Here is a 22,003-nt window from a genome sequence, read left to right as displayed (position 1 = left end):
ACTGCCCTATTATCATATGTGCAGACAAATTTGGTCATAAAGGTCTTCAAAACGGCTAATTAGATTTATTTGTATTCAAGGCTTCCTCTGCGATAACTCTGTTTACGTCCTGCTGTTATGCTGACACAAACTCTCGATACAGAATAATAAATATATGCAGATTGAATTATCTCTAGGCCTTGTTAATCACCGATACTTTTTTCTTCGTACGATAGAAGGTCATTGGCTTTTCTTTGGTCGATCTAGTCTATTTACTGGATGTTTACGTGATTTGTCTTTAGCAATAGTAAAAATAGTGCTGGTATTACCTTTGTGAACCGGCCTGGCCCTCTTATAAACGGCTGACTTCAAGGTTCTTTACTACATAACCCAGCTATGCACCGTAAAGTAACATCATTGCTTCCAGTTTCAGGCAGAACTACGCCCAACGTACTCTGATCGATCGAAATCTCGTGCTTGCAAGGGTCGCGTCAGCCTCTAAAAAACCCCGTGAACCATCTACAAATTAAGTCGGCTCAGGCTGCGTTACACTCATCGAATTATAAAGGGAGCAGACTAACTGTTGACAATTGACAATCATTTGACCCACCGAACTGTGAAGATTGAAGGTCGCAGAAGATCGCCACTTACAAAAAAGATTTCCTTCGAAGACGTTAAATTTCGTTCGTCACTGATGCCATTATCACTGCCATAATAACGGTGGATTGCTATTTTCTGGGTCGCACCACGTGGAACGTGGTATCTAGTGTACATAGTCTGCCCAGCTAAACATATGTTTTGCTTCTGTAAAACGCGAAAATTACAGTGCGGGTGAGTCTAGTTTGGCGGTATATGAATCTTCGGCCATTATAGATTTCATTTCTAGAAGGATTTTTTCGATTTACGTTGCATGGCTGCTTTGTTGCCAACGGTAATATAAATAATCACAATTAGTATACATTCTGTGAATGCCATCATCAGTACAAAATGGGAAGATAGATAACTTTTTGATATCCTTGTGGAACTGATAACTAAGACCTTTTGGAATACAACGGTCTTTATCAAACATTCTCAAACATAGTGATTGCTTTCGATTTAAGCCTCCTCGTATGAGTGACGATGGACTTACGCCTACGGCCGACTTGATCGGCCGACCGAAAGACCAGTTGATACCATTACAGAGAATTTTGGTAACGAAGAAGTCTTCGTGACGAAATCTGCGGTGTGAACACAGATGCTTATCCAGTTGATTATAAGTAGACGTCACCCGGGAGATATTCGGGAATTTTTCGTATCAGTTCCTTGCCACGGTCCAGGCGCCCAACTGTAGTTGTAATTGTCTTTTATACCTTCATTACAGCGTAACTAAAACGTATGAAGGAATACCGAAACTTGAATTGATTAGTCTCGGTACTTCATTCATCAGATATATGTGATGCGCTAAAAGCCCCTAGTAAAGCAACAGGAAAACTAGCGTTACACATACAATGGTCAGTAAAGTAAAAGAAAAAAAGTTTACGTAACAAACATATTTGGTTGACTTTTGAAATAAGACCACTAAGTTTAAGCGAGTATTATGCCAATGATCATCATTCAAAGTTACCTGAAACTTAACTAAGAAGTCGGAGTCAATAAATGGTTAGTGTATGATAACAAAATGGACTCGTTCTTCTAAAAAAGTTAGCCTTTTAGTACTGATGCTTAGAAGTAATTATTCGTTCCCAATTACCGATGCATGCATGTATATGGGAGCAGTATACGTAGGTCTACTAGTAGATCTCTTCGAATTGTGCTGGCCTTAAATTCGTGTTGACGTTAGCAGAAAAGGTGGCTACCTATGATGTTCTTTTTGACAGAGGTCCACGTCCACAATCCTTTTCATACTACTAACACAACGTTTTTCCGATGCTATTGAACTTTTGTTCTACAATAAAGCTAGAATGTTAATGAGCCCACTTATCCTTTTTTGCCCATTCTCGTAAAAATCTGTACTATTCTGATTATTTATCTACCATTTAGAACCATCTGAGAATTTCGACATATTTAGAGACTGGTCCCCCAATTCGGAATATACCATCTGCCAGCGTGGCAGCTTTGTTCGGGTCATATACAGACATGAACGAAGTAAGAGGGAACCTTGAATATTTTTATTGTTTTAAATAATATATATTTTTAATTTTTTTTTTTACTCGGCTTTTGTTATTTATAGTATTTTGCTCGCACGTAACAGATTTAACCGTAGTAATCAACTATGGGTTGTGGAAATGCTATCGATTAGGCAAATCCACTTATACATTACCACTTAATGATCATCCAATCGTACGTCAATATTGGCACAGCGGTAATAATGGGAAAACTTTACACTCAACCAGAGCTATCACTGAAACATAAAAAGATTTCGAAACATAGTATTTTTATAGGACGCTAACTTGAAGCATCTAACAAGTTACGTTCGGAAGCGGCTTCAGTATCCCTGGTGTAATGACCGCAATCGTCTAGTCACAGACATAGGTATCTGCAATGGGTCTCTGCGTGTAAAGCAGTGTCAACGGTCACTCAGCAATTGCTTAAATGGGAGAAATCTGTTATAGATCTGCACCAGATGATTTGCCGAAAATCGTAAGTGGGTATATGGGTTAGCTGAGTTCTGCCAGGAAAAAACAATGGTACATTCGTTTATGTTTGAATACAATCGTAAATTCAGGGTGATTTATTCGGGATTTGGATCATCACTAAAGTTACGACTAGCGGATGTATAAGTAACGAGACAAAATACCTCAAGCTATTAATGTGAGTTAGCGCGCCATTTTTCTCTCGGTAGGCATACATTTGTACCGGCTTAATATTATAGGTCAAGATTTAGGTTCCGTTAGGGATTACATCAGAGAAGTTTCTCTTGGAACGCATTTAACTCTTTCCCTATTTTCTAATAAATGGGCACTTGATGTAGATATCTTCTTTATGTCAACATAATACTTTCAAGCTTTATAAATAGAAAGGTAGATTTACAGCTGAATGTAATATCTCTCCTGCATACCGTAGAGTCCTCGTCATAACCAACTGTTGTGGTCTAGTTCGAAGCCAGGCATAGACACACGGGTCATTTCGTGCTGAGAGCAAGCCAGCCGTCCGATGGACCGCCTAACGGCGATGCCGGACATATAACTCAGAACATGGACAACGAGAGGTAATTGAACAAGGCAATATGGAGCTTTCCTAAGCTAATTGTTTCATCCTAATCGCAGACGGTTTCTGAAAATAGACTAATTATTCAAAAAGAAATGGTGTTCCGGAAAATATTCACCCAGCTTTATTTTTATTCATGAAATTGAAGCTTCAATTCCATCCTACACACCGAAGGAATTCTCAGTTTATTATAAACACTAAGGGATATTTCCATATCATGTACGAATAGGGCGATTCCGATAGGGACGCGATCAGGCAAACTTTCCTTTTGAAGACGCCACTTTTTGCATATCGAACTGCTACGTTATGGAATTTTAAGCAGCGAAAATGGCGGGGCAGCTATCCACTTCACCAGCTTGTCTCCTTAGATTTGACCCGCTAACGGTAGCTCAGCTTGGGGTGAATTAACAATCGTAAAACCGCTGAAATATTCCAATATGAAAATAAACGCACATCAACAAAGTAAGTAATTAATTAGTATAGTCGGATAGCTATAAATAAGTTATACGCTAAGTTAGACTATCACTAACACAGGGAAAATAAATGGAAGTCAGGTAACAGGACGACTGCGACAGTATACTACATAAGGCAATAAGAATAACTGTAATCTAATAGCCCCATGGAATAACAAAGTTAGCAATATAGCACCTCAGGAGAGCTGCAATAGATGTAAAAGGAGTCGAATTAGAATGTAGGTCACGTTCGGAGTAACAGCAGTCAAATTCATTTAGATCAGGACTGACGGGTGAAATAAGTGCAGAAAAGCAACAAAGCTATAGAGGATTCCAATCGCAGAACAATATATCTACAACAGGATTTTTAAAGCAGGTTAACGGCAATGATAGGTCGAGTGCGCACCGATAGTTATTCGCTAGCCAGCGAGCTGTAGTTTACTTAAAGGAAGACGTGACATCAATGGATCAGGGGAGTTAACTTGATCAACGGCAAAAAAATGTCTAAAATTATGCTTAGCACTCCAATATCGTGCTTAAAATAACATATATATACATCTATATATGTATATATTAATAAAGCAGCGTTGAGTAGTGAAGGCTGAATAAAAGTTTAGTTAAGAAGTTGAGTAGGTTTGTAATCGTTCGCAGTCTGCAGAAGGTGATTTTTTTTTAAAAAGTTTTTTTGGCTCTGGTGATTAAATGTCAGACCAGTGCAGATAGAACGACAAATAAAGGAGTGGGGAAACGAGGTGGTAGCGTACCTTTCAGTGTTTGTTTGGCTGTAAATCGTCGCGGGCGAGGCTTGTGCTCGGGTATGAAGTTGGCCGTAGCTTTGTGAACACTATCAGCGCAGCTTCCGAACGCTACCAAGCATGGTACTCCGACCAAGTTCAAGCTTTTCCAACCTAAACGGTAGAGACCGTCGCTAGCCAGCGAGCTAGCTCGTCACGGACGTCAGCGACTATTGAAGCCGTCGGTCATGGAAGGGAGGGAGGGGCGGCGAGAAAAATCAAGGAACGGGGAACGTCTAGCAGTATTAGTGGGGAGTTCGCTGATCTGGCCTAGGAACGGCAATGCTACCTTGCGCTGGAAGCCAAACGGAGGCCGATCACAGGCCGAAAGCAAACAGGCTCGCATTCAAATTTTTGCTTTATGTTCAAGAAACATCGCACGAAATTACCATATATATCAAAAGCCATATAGTGTAATTTGTTTACTGACAGAAGATGCCAAACACTATTTACATCCTTATACACTTGCTCGGCTGCTAGGGAGCTGAGTCCTGGAAGCGGCCCCCGACATTCTGTGAGGCTGTGGATTTCAACGAAGACACGGAATTTAAAAGGGGTACGTGCTAACGTCAGGCAGAAACAGTAGCAACAACGGGCCTGTAGGCAGTAACGCAAGCAACAACAATTAAGCTGCAACCATTTTACCACTTACAAACTTTTTACCTTCCTTCTCCCGTAAAAGCTTTCTATACTTTACGCTTTATGATCCCAATGCTTGAAGGAGCAAAAGCCCGAGGACCGCAGCCTAACACCAAATCAGTTTGCAACGCTTGGCTAATAGCTGCAAGCGGTGGGTAGTTTTCTTTTATAAACTGAAGGAGAACAGCCTTGTGTTTCCAGTACAGCACAAATGGCAATTTGTTGCAACCCAAAGTCTACCGTAGCAGGACTTTCCAGCAGCGAGCAGCTGCTTTGGGGTACGTTTGCCCTCATAGCGTTCACCGTGCGTTCTTACCCTTGTAACCCAACTCGCTTAATTTTTTTTTCTCTCAATTTACAGTAAGGCTAACGCGAACAGCGATCAGGTGGAACAGACACATACAGAGCGAGAAAGAAAGAGGACGAAAGGAAACAAATGTGAGAGAAAAAGCGATCGTGGCGCCGAACTCAACGATTCCCCGCCTTTAATGAAATAGAATGCGTAGTAAGTAAGTGGATAGCAGATTTTTCAGCAGGCCGCCAATGGCCAACCATGCTTCCTATCTGCAGTATCGTTGCTGCAGGTTCCAGCAGTACTAACGGCAGGCATCAGCAGAAGCAGGGGTAGCCCACGGCTGGAAACCTGCCGGCAACGAAGTGTTGTTCGTATTGGTGCAGTAATGAAATACACTGCTGCTGTTTCTGCTAGAATAGATTCTCTCAATTGCGTCGCTTGCTTCCGTTCCCTCGGGTATTCCACAATGGTCAGGTTACTGCTGATTCTATTGATAGTACCATTCTTACCGAAAACGTGCCCCTGGTCAGTTAGCTGTAACAGTATCAGTAGCGGCACCAATCGCATAGAGCAGCCTGTACCTACTTAAAAGCGACGCGCTTTCAGAACACATTACCTATTAACGTCAATGCAAAAACACATTAGCGGCAAACCCCTGCTGAACCAACCTCTAGGCTGAGTCAAGGCTCAAGATTTGGTTTGGCTATGGCCGATAACTGAGGGGAGACAGGCCTGTGAGCGACAGCGTCGGCACTGCAACCGCTGCCAACTCCCCGTCTTGTGACCTTCGTCCACCTGCTTTTCACTCTCTTCATCATTATCATGCTTACGGCCAATCGCCGCCAGTAAGGATATCCCGTAACATCTTCTGATATTTTATGGTTTTATCATAGCCTGCTGCGTCTTCTATTTTTGCAATTATCCTTAAATTTCACTAAGTTAAGGCATCGTTCAACTGCTGCATCATTCTTGTTGTCTGTCGGACGGCAGGAATTGAACGCAAACAAACAAGGTCTACTGGGTCAAGGCGGCGCCCTCGGCCGGTCAGTCGAACGCTACGGCTAGTATCAGTATTACAGTAAGGAAAACAGCAAACAAGGTTTCCGTGTCCTTTGGTAATCATCGTGTCGTTTATTTACTCTGCGACCATAGACATTTGTAATTATCGATGGGCAATAGGTATTCACCATAATTGAATGTTGTTGTTGTGTTCGAATGTAATGCCGGTACAGTTAATGGAACATGCATCAGGGTTCCCCCGATCTTCCGCAACCTGTTATTCCGTTAGGCCAAATCTAAGTGCGCCAGCTAGAAGGACAAGTACAAAATATAGACGTCACTGATATGGCAATAGGCACACCGCGGGCCGAGTACAACGGAGTGTGCAAGTTGTTACTGTTGATATCAACTTTTACACATGCATCAAATACATGAGAGCACTCCAAGGCAGTCACAGCTTTTAAATAGTTTCAGGATATTAAGTAATTATGTAGACATTGTCAGAAAGCCGACAGGTATGTTAACTAGCCAATATTCATTTAATTAGCCTGTGATTTACGATAGTGCGTGAGTGGAGTCAGTAAAAACGTCTCAACACCATGATAATCTCATAATTTCGGGTGTTAATATCGTTTGCTTTAAATGGAAGCGAAGAGTCAAGCTAATTGAACGCTGCGCTAGGTTTTCGAAATTTGGCTTTGCAGAAATATGGGAAAAACATCTGCTCAGTAAGTAAAAATATGATTTATCTTCAAGGTTTGCTTAACATTCCGGAAGAACCTCGCTATTAAGCGGTCCCTATAATACTCTTATTCCATAAGAAATGTATTAAGACATCGTAGCAATTTATAAGACTGTTACCACAGTCCGAAGTGGCTCATTTCTTCTTCTTTATATCTTCATTAATGTAAACGCGTTTCACTATTTGTCTGTCGCCTCTTTAATCCCTTTTGGACCCGAGGACGACCACAATCCCAGCGAAAAAGCACTATAACTGGAACAGCAGTCGCTGTGGCGCTGAATCAAAAAACCATGGGAACAGCAATCAAAACCCCTATACGAATAGCAGTTATATAACTAACCCATTAAGTTGCAGCAATGACCGACGCTGATTTTGGCGCTTCCAAAAGCTCGCTAAATGGGAGGGGCAACAGCAACAACTGCAGGGGCCAACTTCTGAAAATAAGCTCATTGAGGGTAGTCAGCATGAGAGATAGTTTAGAACAGCTTTCGAAGAAGAGGCAGACGAAATGGTCGAGTATGGCAGGACGAAAATTCTGGCAACATTTAGCCGCGGCGTGAGCGGTAATATTGCAATGGTGCTGGTGCTGTTTCTGCCACGGGGGCTGCTGTGAGCGTTAACCGCGCCACAGTGTGCGATGCCTGTGCAAGGAGCTGTGAATATGGTTGGCAAGCAGGGAAAACGCTCTCTTGCGCTAAGGGAAGGGGATGGGGCGCACTTAACACGAGATTTTAACAATTCCAACAAGAGCAGCGGCAGGCGACCATAACTCAGAGATGCCATGGGTAATCCGGCTCGGTGGCAGGCTGCTGGTAATGCGACAGCCGGTGGCAGCGGACGACTCAGACCCGGCCAGGCGAATACCGCAACTGCTCATTTCTGGTGCTTATACCACAGATGCATTGCGGTGTCAATAACATCATTGCTTTTGTCGCCGTTGCGACGAAAAGAGACAGAAGGCATATATTGCCGCAGCGAACAGGGTTCCCAGACTTTTCCGCCAACGCCGTTAAAAGCCAGCGAACACCCCGTGTTCCCCCTCGCAGATGTGTTGCGCGCCTTACCCGTGGTCTGTTGACGGTGCAGCCACGGTTGAACCCCGTACCCTTACCGTCACCAAGACGCAGACGACAAAACGGCAGATCATTGGAGTGCTCTCGCAGTTAATGACACTTACCATTATTACAGTTGAAACAACAATAACAGTAGTGGCTATGGCAACAATAACTGCAGCTAAAGCTATAGCCGACAGCAGGAACACGTAACATGGGGAGAAACTGTTACAGAGCAAAGAACGCACAAGCTGAGTGCTAGTAAACGATGTACGCGTCCGTCGGGAGCCTCGTTCATTGGGACAGGCAGCAGTCATCTTCTATGGCGATGCCGAGAGGCTGTACCACAAGCTACGAGCGCTAGCTGTCAGCTTCTGGTGGGAGCAGCGACAGGTGAAAAAGATTATTTCTGTGAAGATGGTTGTTCCGCGCTATGAACGGCATCAGGGTGATCAGCACCGCCTTCAACTACACGCTTATGAAGCGGCAGTACCACGAGTCATGGCAACAGCTATATGTGCGGGACGCAGATCCTACGCACTCGTTCTCTCGTCTTTCGTCTGGCTTCCGAGGCAAATAAATAAATAAATCGGCAAAGCATTACCCCCCCTCCCAGTTTTTCATGTGTTGCCCAGGCCCTATAACTGCTGCATGTTCTCTGGTCCGACCCCTCGGCGACTCCATTACTCTGTAAACACGCTTGGTACTTTTCGAGTATCCTCCTCGATGCTGTTCGCGATAGCTAGATCTCTCCCATTTGCAGTAATCTGCAACGGCACATATTTTCGATTTAGGCTGGTCATCAGAGTGATGAATATAGGAGTCGGCTGGTTTCGGCACTTCCGCGCTGAAGATATCAGACATCAGACAAACGAGTGCTATGATGTCACAGACATTGTCATCATCAGAACAAAGTAGAGGAACAGAATGGCGTCAGAAGAACGTAGACATGGCGACTAGAAAGGGTGGTAGAAATTGCATAACGAAGATGGTAAGCAGGCATTTAACCAAAGGCGTGCAAGATCGGCTACCGCGGCTCGGTTATTTGAAAGAGATACGTCATTTGTATGTCTCTAGCGTTCTAGTCGTACTTTTGAGGTTAATTTTCAATGTCGCTTCTCTTTAAACCGGGACAGGAGATGAAGCGGCGCCAGAATTCGAGCTGCGGATCAATCCCAATAACATTATCTTAAGCACGTTTGTGGAAAATTCGACAATTTCTCTTAATAGACGTATGACTTGAACGGTTCGAGAGCCATGCATAGTGAGAGCAAACGTGTTGGTGATTGGTAATTAGATGCTATAGATTTTAATTATCACTATTAATTTGAGGCAAAGCCTTTACGATGACATTAATTGAAGGAGTTTAGCATACTCTCTCCATATTTTAAACTATACACTAAATTACAATTTGACCATAGCAAAAGTACGGAATCACATTGTTGCTGTCCAGCCTCGTCCGTTTAATGGTTACCGCGAAGTATGGGTGTAAGTTTTTCTCCTACAAACTGGTTAAGTTTATTAATTAAATCATACGCCTCATAACTGTGTGATTCTGCCTATGTTCTATTTATCTTTCGACTTTCGATTTGATCGAGTACACTACTTTGGGATGGCAAACAATTGTTATCGAACAAATGACACATGGTCGTTACTGCACTCTTAACTAACACAGACCATCCTAACTTCATATATAATGTATATTTTTATATACTTGTTTTGCCATCCGATCGACAAATGTCACCTAGGTCGTATACCCTATCTACCCTACCGAAAACTATTAACCTTACGTCAGAAGCAAGGCAGATATAGTGGAACTATAGCAATAGTAACATTGTCAACGTATGCTGAAGATAAGTTTCGGCGCAGAGTTGTAGTAGATCTAAATATTACCCTTGACAGAGACGATGGAACCCAGGGTCGACAAAATGGGTGACTGTAATTCGGAGGGGCTTTAATGGGTTTTGTATGGTTATGATGTTATTTGCATGTATCAGGTCAAACTGACTGATTTACTTTTCCTTCAGCACTTAGTTGTCGTTACTAATGTTGCTGTTGTCGCCATTACCTCAGCCAATAACACTGGCCACCAATTTCTCTATGTCCTGTTCGAGTACGGACACACACTGAGCACTGAACTTGGCCACACACGCGCAGGCAGCCGCATACATATATACGTGCACGCACACACCACACGAGCATCCGTACACAAATCTTTTATCGTATACTAGTGCCTAACTGCAACTCGGATGTTGATGTTAGCTTCGCAGACGATACACCCTAATGCTGACATGTAAATGTGCATGAGTGTATTAGCCTTGTATAGAATAAACGTAACGTTATTCTATGCACATAAGATGGGCCTGGCATGTGGCTGTGTCTTCTTTAAGCATGGCTGCCATTGCCGCGGCTATCGCCGCCGCTGGTTATCCGTGTGACGCCAGCTGATGTCTATCTGCAATGCCAACGTGCTCTACATATACTCGAGTAGCATCCGGAGAGTTGGCGCTTATTGAATACTGACCCAGCTGGCGCTCCTATGCCAGGTGCTCTTAATAATTGGGGCAAGATGATATGATCTGCTTTGACCACTAAGGATCATCATCGTTATTGCCAACGTCAACAAGACTACTAACATCACTGGCGTGTGATCGCCTCCACTGTCGTCCTTACCACCATTACCAAGCCAAGATGATATGCAGTGCAATGTTCGCCAGCCGCGCGCCTACGAATAGCAAGTTTTGCTACTTTACCGTATGCATACGCTTATTCTCATCATAATCCACTATCACTTAAAGGCTCCTTTACTATCTGACATCATCGGGAGGCCATCCGTATCAACTAGTAGCTCTGTCACGGCCACCACAAGCGTCTTACTTGGGGATCCAGTCCTGATCTCTTCGTCTACGCCAGCCACGCTTGCTTCTGCTATGAGGGACTGAGCTCGAAGGACTACAAGCCGAAAGGCGCTGTTGTCTACTGCTAGACGCTACAAAGCTCTTCTATATCCATGTTGTCCCTACCTGTGGCCAGCCAGGAGGAGCCGGTCGTCGTCAAAAGAACGTGGTGGGAAACTTATTGACGACAACTGGCATTGTAAGCACGAGGGCGGGCACACAAGCAGCAGGCTCGAACGTGGCTAGCGGAGTTCCGAGCATGTGTGATGCATCGCTGATGTACGGGATAATAAGCAACCCGGCAGTCTGCCATCATAATTCAGAGCAAAGTAATTTGCTTCATATTCGTCCGTGTAATGCTTCCATAATTTAGTTCTGTGTGGAGCAATTACTACTTCTTGTGGGATGGTCAATCTTCAGGGCCCAGCACCAGACAACCAGCGTGACTCTGAGATGAGCTACAACTAACCAACCGTGCCAGGCTCTATTCATAAATGCTCAACGGTTACTGCAGCAGCAGCAGCAGCAGCAAACGTCGATTGTTTTCTTCAACAGTTAACCAATACCTTTGGCAACAAAAGTGAAGTAAAAAGGGCGCATTTAATCGGCACGATTCGCAGCAAGAGCGAGAGTCAATGGCTAGGCAACGTGCTATGAGTCGGAGTTAATCACAATGCATGATTTACGTAATATATATATATATATATATATATATATATATATATATATATGCTAGACTCTTCTTCCAGAATCCAGCTTTTTATCAAGGCTGTGGTAGAGGTCGAGGTTTACAAGGAACAGTAGCCAACAGAACCTATCTTTGTTTCCACATTATTCATCTTGCCATTGAAAAAATGGATCCTGCACCGAAATATGTAGCCCAGTGCTTGGTATTACAGTTATAAAAAGAACAGACGGCATGTACAGATAGATATAAGAACGAATGTTTGATATGCTGCCCAGCGCTGTGGTCGATTTTTATTTTAGGCCTTTGTATATAATAATAGCATTCCTTTATGTTTTTACATGATGTCCTTTGCAGCTGTCATTCCTAATGTAATCTATATTCATTTCAATTACAGTTTCTAGTAGGAACCTAAATCACTCATTAGTAATTTTCAAAATGTTCTTCTTTGAGTCTGCACATTACTTTTCAACGATAGCTATGCGTAGAGCGATACTGTCAAAATGCCGCTCAAGTGCTTTGTGTACAAAGAAATTTTAGCATTTTTGGTTAATAACGGGACAAAATTCTCAAAAAATCAAGGGTTTAAAACAGTCGAAAAGTTTACAAAGTTCCAAAAAGCCTAATCGTTAAAGTTTATCCGTACGACGTAAACATTGTCCTCGATACAGCCGTTAATGTCTATTTAGAAATTCATGTGTATCAAAAGTGACTTGATACTTTTTTTGACTGCTTATATTTAGACCTCATTGAGAATCCTTCGGAACGACCCTCGGATTTTTCAGAAGCCGTATAAGAATTAGCAGTTACGTAGACTGTCAGTCTTGGACAAAAACGTTCCTATTTTTGATAGGGATTGTAAGAGATCGAATAATAGCCAACCCTCATTTAAACCCTGAAAATGCACTGTTTTTTTTTTACTGGCTAGAAGAAACTGGACTTCTTCTGATATCGGAAATAATGACAAACAATATAATAAACAAAAAAATAATAATAATAATGGCAAACATTAACTTAATAATAACATAATGGCAAATTAAAGCTGAATTATGACGCAACATTTGGTTCATTTCCACATAATACGACTTAAATTCTAATCATTAGCATTAAAGAGCCGCTGGGACTTGAGGGGTGCGTTTTGAAAGGCTGCATCTTTTTGAACACGAAAATACCTATGCTCAAAGTAATCGAAAACGCTTCGGCAACAGACGAATTTAGATTTGGCCAGCCGCAGTCGTAGAACTGGCGATGCCACCATACGAAGAACTTTATCTGTAACGTAACTTACGTTACGTTAGGCCTCTGAGCCTAAAGCATAGCGAATTTTTTAATGATACCGTTTTGTGCCGATGTACATGATGGCGGTACATCTATACCCACCGCTTGATTTATCTGAGCCGTCATTTAACATATGTGCTGTCGTAACAAGATGTTATACAGTAAATAAATAAAGTCCTGTTAATTGCACATTCGTCATTGGTAATCATTAAGGCTACACATACTTTATTCGGATCGGTGCTCACGTTTGCAATATGGACTATACGGACCCTGTTGTCTTAAACTGACTTACAGTAAACTTATACTAAGTATTGTATTCCCTCACATCTAGTATATCGTGCCAGATCAGAAAATTTGCCCTATAAGCCCGGTTAGAATTAACTAAAAAAAAAAGCTATATTAACATAGGCCTTTTTCTCCTTTGTGGGGCAGCGGATCGATCGTTCTTATTGTAGCTTAATGCGGCTGCTGATGCCGCCGCTGCAGCTACTTCTACCACTGAAACTTTGCGACTTGTTCGTTTCAGTTTCACTGACTATATCCCTCTCTCACCTTTCTCTCGCATTTTTGCCCACCGGGCTGCTTGTAATGTCACTGTTGGTGGTAGTGGTGGTAATCGATCCTACTATGCTATTGCCATATGTGCAGCATGTGCCATTCCTAAGAGTGTGTCTGTACGACCGTAACTTTTCTTGTAGCTGTCTTCGCCTCTGAGTAAGAGTTGGCCTGTAGCCCTGCTGTGCCGCCTATCATAATGTCCGCTCGACCCATGAACCATCCATCACCGCGGGCACTGGGGGCTTGCACATGTGCCCACTCTTTTGCTGCTTGTCCCATCGCGGCTGTCGCTGTTGCTGCTCCGCTATCCTACCTTTAATGGAGTCCCGATGTCGGATCTCTTCCTTCGTGTTCTGTTCCGTCTTCTTCCTTTTGCTCGCATTACCAGCTCTGGCCTTATTCTCTTTATCATTTCACTTTACCTTTACGTCTGAAGCGTCCGTCCTCTCCACCCCCAGTTCCTCAACTCTCGTTACGTCCATAGGCCTGTATAGTTGCTCATTTCAGGTTCTGTTAGACTGCCTACTGGTCTAGCAGTTGGCTAACCAAGGTCGATGGGCTGGTAGGGTTTGCCGAGGGGTCATCCACTGGGCGACGGCCGTCTTTGCCGCCATGCAGTTCGCCAGCCAGCGCACCGACACCGTTCAGCTCATCCGGGCGGCGGTCCGATGGCCGCCACCATAGACCTGTCGTAGCCATTGAGTGCTTGGAATAGCTTTGTGTAGCTTGTTCCCTTTCTCTTTTACTACTGCCCAGTTAACCATTGGTTGAGTAGTACCAGTGGTAGAGGAAACTCCATCTGGCTTCATCCTATCTTTCTTTCTGTCCCCGTGCCACTTCAGCCAGCACGCCGGTATCGTTGCCGCCGCTCCCACTGCCGCTCGTCTGGCCGTCCTGCTCCCGTTTTCCTAGCAGCCTTCTCGACTCCTCTTCTCAGGCTGCTATCCTAATAGTGGCCAACCTTCGCTTCGCCCCGCTCTGCCCTGGCATCCCATCCATTTTTCGTTTGCTGACAGCAACACCAGTTAACAGTATCTAGTAGTCGCAGTAGTTGTCGCCGTCTACTGTGGCAGAGGGCCGCAGGGGAAACGAATACGGATGCAATATAGGCAAGAGAGGAGTAGAACAAGGAGTAATGCCCACTTCGGGCTGCCTCCTGCCTTTTGTCCCGCCAGTCCCTGGGTGCTTAGTAGGACGCTGGGGTTTCTTCAGACGTCGTCCTCTCCCGCTCATCATACATTTTTACGTTTTCTCTTCAGTGGCCGTGCCGGTACCACCTGCAGCTTCTCATCGTAAACGGTGGCACGTTCGCTGGCCCATTGCATAGCCCTCCGGAGCTAGCATCAGCCAGCTTTGCTAGCGGCGTGACGTCGACAACGAAACTAGCCTGCCAAACGATGCCATACCACCTTGTTGCAAGCAATTCTCTCGAACTTTCTGTAGTTACCTGCCGTTGTTGCCCGTAAGACACATGTATAGCAGGTTCTATGCAATTTGTATATATTTAGGTATTATCTAGTTGGCTGCTAGTAGTACGACCATTTGGCAAGCGGTATGCTTTCAGTCGGGTTTATAGGCACGAACGAGAAAAATCAACGTGTCTCTTCGGACGAGAACATCGCGTCTACATCTTTGTCTGTGTACATGTAGAACATATGATAAAAATAGCGTGAACAAAAGTAAAAAAAGAAGACCAATTTTATAGATATCTTTGCGTCCAGTATTATCACCAACAAAAGATGGCAATCTCGTGAGTAGTCAATGAAGAGTGCGATGCTTCACATGGCCGAACAAGATGCTTCACAGCGGATGTCCTGTTACGAATCTCATGCTGTGATCTGCGTTACAAAATGTCAGATGCAGATGTTGACGATTTAGATTTGGGACTTCAATGCGATATACTTTCAGCTGGATGACCCTGAAATGGCATTAGCGCAATTATACAGTAGCCACCACCGTGATCGGCCTAATGTGAGCCAATAATATGTCTCTAATGCTTGAAACAACGACCTGTAGTAATGTCAGGCTTGTTCCTTTTTTCCCTTCCTTTTTCTCGATTTCTGTGTAGTAATTCATGTCTTTTTCCTTTTCTATGGCAAAAAGAAGTTAGATGGTGTCTCCGACACAGGTAGATATGAATTTGCAACCACTTGAAGCGCTATGGTGAACTATGCAGTTTACTATTGGCATTGAGGATCGATAGAAAAAGTACATTCGGCAGCATCAGGTCCTGATAGAATTTCTATTGCTTCCAAAAGAGATTTAATGGTACGAACACAAAACGAGGAAGAGAACATTACGCTTCTGTGAAACCACCGCTAAATATACCGGCAGAGAAGTCGAGAACAATCAGCTAGGCCAAGCATAGACACGACTAGGACTGAAATTGCCATCGTGTTCATATTTATTGTACGCAAAGTGTATGTCGTACCAATCCTCAACGAAAACCGTGAGAGAGAACTAGAGAACACACATCCTCGAGCTTGAGACGTCTCTGCCATTGTATAAATAATTAACCTTTCAGCCTATTTAAACAATTGAAGAGACTGATAATGCTATTTTAGATAAACTGCAAATATAGCAGTTTGTGTGAACATGGCCAAATGTGTAATGATTAGCTATGATATTCTTGAAAATCCAATGACGGAACTCGCCGCTTTTTCCTGAAACACGCTCCGATCGATATCCGTCGAGGAACTCCCATAGTTGGGGATCATGATTGACATTAAAAAAAGCACTGGAGTGTCCTTCAGGACGTGTCGACCAGCCAACGCGCTAGAACATGTCATTCCATGGTGCAGGAAGATAGGTGACAGCGGTCAAACATGCAGTAACTTGAGGATCACAGCGTTTACAAACGAACACCTGTCGCGGTCTTCAACTCGCGGCTTACGGTCACCAATGACTCTCTCGCTTTTCGACCCTCGCGATATCCCCACATTGCCTAGAAACTAATCGCAGAAAAAAAAGAGCCTTATTTCATCCAAATCTAATCAGTGTCGTATTAAGCAAATCAACCATTTACTAAGCAGTTCCTTCTAGATTGTAGCTCGTCGTATAGAACGCTTTCGAGGATCGGTATTCATATACTGCAATGTAAACCACCTTTAGCAATTATGAATCGCTGTAGGAAGTTTAGAACTAGAATTTCTAGCGTTCGTCCTGCTATTTGAAAAAAAAAACAAAAGTTAATAAAATGATACAACAAAAACGCTACGGGTAACTTTTGTCTAGACATTCGTGTCCGCGAGACAAAAACCTGTTATACTAGTTCTTTTCAAATTTGAGACATACACAGTGCCTCATTACATAATCGTAGCAGCAATTAGCGGTCGATTGTTCTGATCACATACGGTTATGTCGGCAGAAGCATAGCGTAGAAACCACTGGATTATGAGCGATGTCGTGGGCATTGTGGCCAGGTTCTCGTCAGTTGTATATCGAGCCGATGCCCATTCGATGATTGCCTTTGCCTCAGGTTTGATTGACACGATGGCATCGCGCAAGTTCCGTATCGATGGGTGTCATCGATAAAACGCGGAACAAACTAATGGTATTATAACCCGAATACGTACATCCGTACACATATACGCATGTCCTATACAGAGAATTGCGTTTCGTTCAGTGGTGTTAAAACCTCTTTTTGGTCATTTTGACTTTAGGTTCCTCACCTGCAGCAGCCCATAAAGAGTATGGTGTTATCTCTGTGCACGCCAGGCAATATTTTCAGCATTGTGTATACTGCGAACGGATCGCAGCTTACTTGCTACTGGTATTTTGTTCCGTGAATTGATTTGTGAAATTGATTGGCTAAAATTTTAGCCTACTATAGAGGAAACACGTAGTCGATATTTTTGTATATATTATATACAACACTCCTCTGCTCCTCCTATACAGCTAGCCCTATGCAGCTTGGCGATTTTCAAACCACGTAATTGGTAGCCAAGTGCTCCGCCATACACGTGCCGTGCTAGCGCAATGCGGTCAAAATTAATGTTCTTTTTTTTTTTATCAGTAGTATATGGGCTCTAGGTAGAGAGTGTGTCATTGGCCGTTAGATACTCTATTAACGATGTTCTTTTTTCAAATAATCTTCAAATTTCTATTAATAATACGTATTTACTGTGCAAAAACTACTAGTAGCCAGTGTTGGTCGTGGAGATTTCACTTTGTCATCGTTGTCCACCTTAGCGCCTTTTAGGCTTTACGTAGTAAAGACTTAATTGTTTAAAACTAAAAGAGCAATGATTCAGCGTCTCGCATAAAGACTCAGATTTAGCAGCACCTGGCACACTTTGGCAAACCCGTCCTATTTTCTCCCTACGTTAGTTCGTAATCCCTCATTAGTTCCCAGTCATATTTCTAGAATCACGTAAATGCATACTTCCTACATCAAATTGCAACGGAAGAAGCGACTCTAATGACACCTAAGCGACTACGAAATACAAATAAGACGAATTTATGGGTGTCGTAGTCGTTGTTACGACAGGAAGGTGCGAGTGATTAACATCACTGTCCCCATTAACAACACAAAATTACAATAGCTACGGAAACCATGATGTTGAACGATGTTGGTGACTTTTGATCATCTTGATTGTGTTTCGAAAACGTCGCAGGTGCTCCGACAGCCGACTCCGGCAAGCAGAGACGCAGTTCTGAGATGAACGGCAGCTGGCCAGGTCAAGGCAGGTTTGCCTAGCCCAGAACAGGACAAGCAGGAGGCACCGCCATCCGGGCCAGCTAGCTGTGGCTGCTACGCGGCTCGTTAATGACAGTGCCGCGGTTGACGAACGAACGAACGAACGAACGAACGAATCCAAACATCTAATCTCATCGTTGTAACGTTCCGAGCAGGCTGTGAGTGGATGGGGTAAAGGGATCGGCGGGCAGTTACGGGGCTGCCGTAGTAATTCTCCACCAGGTTATACTGCTAGGCAAAGCTTTTCGGTGGTGGGAGCTACAAACATGTTCACGGCTGCATAAGTATAAGAGTAGTGGGGTAGATTAACGACAATGAGTAAAGGAGGCGATAGTGGCAAAAAGCGGGACAACCGGGGAGAAAGCAAGAGAGGGTCCACAGGGTTTGTAGGGCCATCAAAGGCAGCTAAGCAGACAGTGTCAGCCCCAGTACAAGGGCCGGTGGCAGCCGCGGCAACGGGTACAGGGGCGCTAGTAGCGGCAACAGCATCGGAAGTAACGCAAGAGGGCAAGGGAAGCAGGTAGGTAGCGGCAACGACGGATAGCGGTGGCGCGGCAGCAGTAACGTGAAGTAACCCTCAACCGGAACAGTTAATCCTCTTATTGCAGAAAGGACTGCGTTCATCATCGGCGCTCGCTCGCTCACTCACTTACTCACTCACTCGTAGCCTCTGTTTCTCTTTATCTCGCGCCCTCTCCAATTTTCATCTCCTCCCTATATTTCACCCCCTCTCTGTCCTTTTGACAGCGCTGCAGGACGACGAGGATGGCCATGTCAGTGATGGCGACAACGACAGCGTTGACCACAACGACGATGACATTGCAGTTAAAGCAGCAGCAGTTATAACGCAAGTAGAATAAGACGCAGAGTAAAGAGCCAAGAACGATAGCAGCGGCGAAGGCGGCTGAAACAGTAACAGCAACAGCTTCAGCATCAGAAGAAGCAAAAGGCAGTTGCTAGAGTGAGTGAGTGCTTACTGAGCGGTGCTTCTATTATCGGCCCCGAGAACCCTAGCGCACGACTCGACGGGACGCCGGCAAGGGGTTCTGCCGTTTTTCGGGGGCCACTGAAGAGGTGAGGGACATGAAGACATAGCGAGGCCTTGCGAGTAAATACAGAGTGTGGCCTCCACGGCTAGTTTCGCAGCCGACAGGACAGCAGGACAATAAAGCCGAGGTCCAAAAAGCAACAATGTTTCGTCATCGCATTTGGTCTCTACTGTTTCCGATGTGTCCTGTCATTACGCCGGTAGAAGCCTGTTACAGGCCTGCAAGCGGACTTTGGCTGTTTCCCATGCCACCTTGACTCCCTTCTACCCATTCTCTTATCTAGCAACGAATTACCTTTGAACCAGCAAGGTCTTCTCTCAGAACATGACAAAGTCACTTTCTCTTTCGGGATAAGCGCCTGGAGAGCGCAAGCAGTAGGAGTAGCAGGCATTTGGGGAGAGAAAGATGAACAGGGGTTGCATCAGGAGAGGGGATTGGTGGCACAAATAGTGCCCCTCGTGAGCTGCAACAGCAGCAGAAACAGCGGCATGGTGAAGTATGACGAGTATGACATCCAGTCATACGCAACTATACAAGCAACCAAGCAATGACATCCAACAAGAGTGACTTGCGTGTACTCACTTACAACGTGCAAGTCGGGAAGAGCATCTTTGAGCGGTTATGGGGGCAAAACGACGACCGCAGTGGCTTGCTATGGCTGTAACAACGATACACTGCACAGCCATCTCCTGTACAAGGTACCCACTTCAATACAAAGCCAGCGACACAGTCACGGCAACAGTGTTGTCGTCTTGCTATATGCAACAGTAGTTACGACACTGTACACAGAAGCGGAGAGAGAAGCAATAAATATATACATATGTATATAGTATATACACACACACACTCATACACATGTACATACGCGCACACAAAGGCATATGCATATACAAAAACAAACACGTTCCCGACAAATCCGCTGGCTCGCCCCACTGCTTGCCTGACGCTTGACGAAAGGAGCTCGCGTCTACCGATATAGAACCATCTCGAGTGCGACGAATTCATCGAGGAGTTCGACTGCACGACGTTCATGGTGTCGAAGTAAGATCCTCAATATAGGCATTAAGCCAGCGAGCAAGGCCTGGACGAGGACGTTTTAATTAACAGTATATAAGTAGATATACAGATCGTACACGACTTATGAGAGCGAGTGGACGTATGTTTGTTTGTAGGCAAGATTATTACCGGTCCCGCAGTTAAGCCGCAGTTACCGATTTACTATGATTGATTTTCTCTATTGAAGAAACTGAAAATTATTCTCTTTGGATCAAGCACAATTTTCCTCACACCAATATGCCGCGTCTTGATTTGGGCAAGTGCCTTTTACGAAGAATGAAAAGGCTGAAAAAGTGGTCATGGGGACTTTTCTTCTGCGATACATTTTTCACCACGGGTCTGTACATCTAGAGCTGCAACCTCCAACGAGAACCCTAAAAGTGAGTGCGTGGGATAAAGCTTTTGCTGTACGGAACAAATCGTCCATTGTCGCTGACTGACGCCCACTTTCATTATTTACAATAGGATACATGTAAGGTGTCTAACCTATCTAAGTAAAGAACATTAAGGAAAATTTGAGTCGAGGATTTTCAGTTTAGTCTTCAGGAGTTTGTTCAGATGATAAGTCTCTCATGTAGGTGGAGGACGGACATTTTCCGTTTTTGTGCTACATAAAGTCGCCTTTATATGGCAGTAATATACAGCGTTTCGTGATAAATTAAGGCCAGTAGTCAACTCGAACAGGTTATTAGTCACCGATTGAAAGCGGAGTCAGCACAAACGATTGGCAGTAATTTTTATTGTAACCTTCGATTATGTTTTGTTTTCGAATCTCGACGGGTGAAGGAAGCCCCAGCAGCAACAGAATTTTACTTTATTCTGGCCCCAAAGTGTAGACTGTATTAGATAACGAAAAATACCCAGTATAAACTGATAAAACACAACCACACAATGTGTGTACGTATGAATAAAGTAACTTTATCTTTGCCGAAACTTACTTTATTTCACTGTTGCTCCTGCGTAAGATCTTCCGATGCTCACTCCCTTTTCCGTATCAGTGTCCGAATCGACCCGCTTCAATTACGTTATTTATTACTTCCAGGGTAGTTTCGCTCATGTCGACGGCCTTTTCAAACGCTGTACGCGCTGCGAGGGTATCCTCCAACATCCCGACAATGATTTTCGCACGCGTCTTGCTTGCAGCTTACTTCCGCATGGCTGAATGAGCCACCTTTCCATAGGACTTAGCCGATTCATAAAAAGGCCCACTACTTTAGTTCATCAACAGTTTTTCAGGCAACAGTTTTTTAAGTGCTTTGCAGACCTTAACTGATACAGGTGTTCGGCTCAAGGCCAAATTTTTGCCACGAGAAAAAAAAAGCTTACACTTTTGTAATAAACTGAAACTCAATTCTGAAAGAACACAGACAGGATCGCCTTTCTGTAAGCTGTATTCGTTATTATTATTATTATTACTATTAGGAATAGTGGGACAGTGGCGCTATTTGCCTATCAAACTTTGTGGAGATAAAACTGAATTCAACAACTGAATATCAAAATATTAATAAATGCTCTTCGCAAACCTTTTGAAGAGTCTTCCACTCTATATCGAATTCGCCAAACAGATAATCTTCATCCGAAAATCCGCGAAGACAGCGAATTCCGGTCTGGAAAGGTTCTGCCAAGTGACTCCGTTTGACTGC

The 22,003-nt window shown here is 43.9% G+C and overlaps 2 long non-coding RNA genes across 5 annotated transcripts in view; one reads left to right on the top strand and one right to left on the bottom strand.

Moving 5' to 3' along the window:
- The window catches only part of LOC147753140 (uncharacterized), a 31,497-nt gene extending 29,860 nt beyond the window's left edge, over window positions 1-1,637 (top strand). For 2 of the 3 annotated variants that reach the window (XR_015312073.1, XR_015312074.1), the window contains one exon: window positions 407-1,637. This is a non-coding gene — a long non-coding RNA (uncharacterized LOC147753140). The remainder of the gene's footprint in view (window positions 1-406) is intronic. The other variant, XR_015312075.1, reaches the window with a different exon arrangement.
- A 1,629-nt stretch (window positions 1,638-3,266) lies between these two features.
- On the bottom strand, window positions 3,267-11,009 carry LOC111262879 (uncharacterized). Of its 2 annotated transcripts, XR_002681906.2 has the most exons (3): window positions 10,032-11,009; window positions 4,382-4,706; window positions 3,267-3,587 (listed from the first exon to the last, which is right to left on the bottom strand). It is a non-coding gene; the product is annotated as an uncharacterized LOC111262879 (long non-coding RNA). The 2 variants fall into 2 exon arrangements; XR_002681907.2 differs by lacking the exon at window positions 4,382-4,706.
- Between the last annotated feature and the right edge of the window lie 10,994 nt (window positions 11,010-22,003).

Source organism: Varroa jacobsoni, unplaced genomic scaffold, assembly GCF_002532875.2.
Source record: "Varroa jacobsoni isolate VJ856 unplaced genomic scaffold, vjacob_1.0 scaffold_711, whole genome shotgun sequence".
Taxonomy (NCBI): Eukaryota; Metazoa; Arthropoda; class Arachnida; order Mesostigmata; family Varroidae; genus Varroa; species Varroa jacobsoni.
The sequence above is the reverse complement of the archived record's forward strand: the minus strand, read 5'-3'. Positions and strand labels throughout refer to the sequence as shown.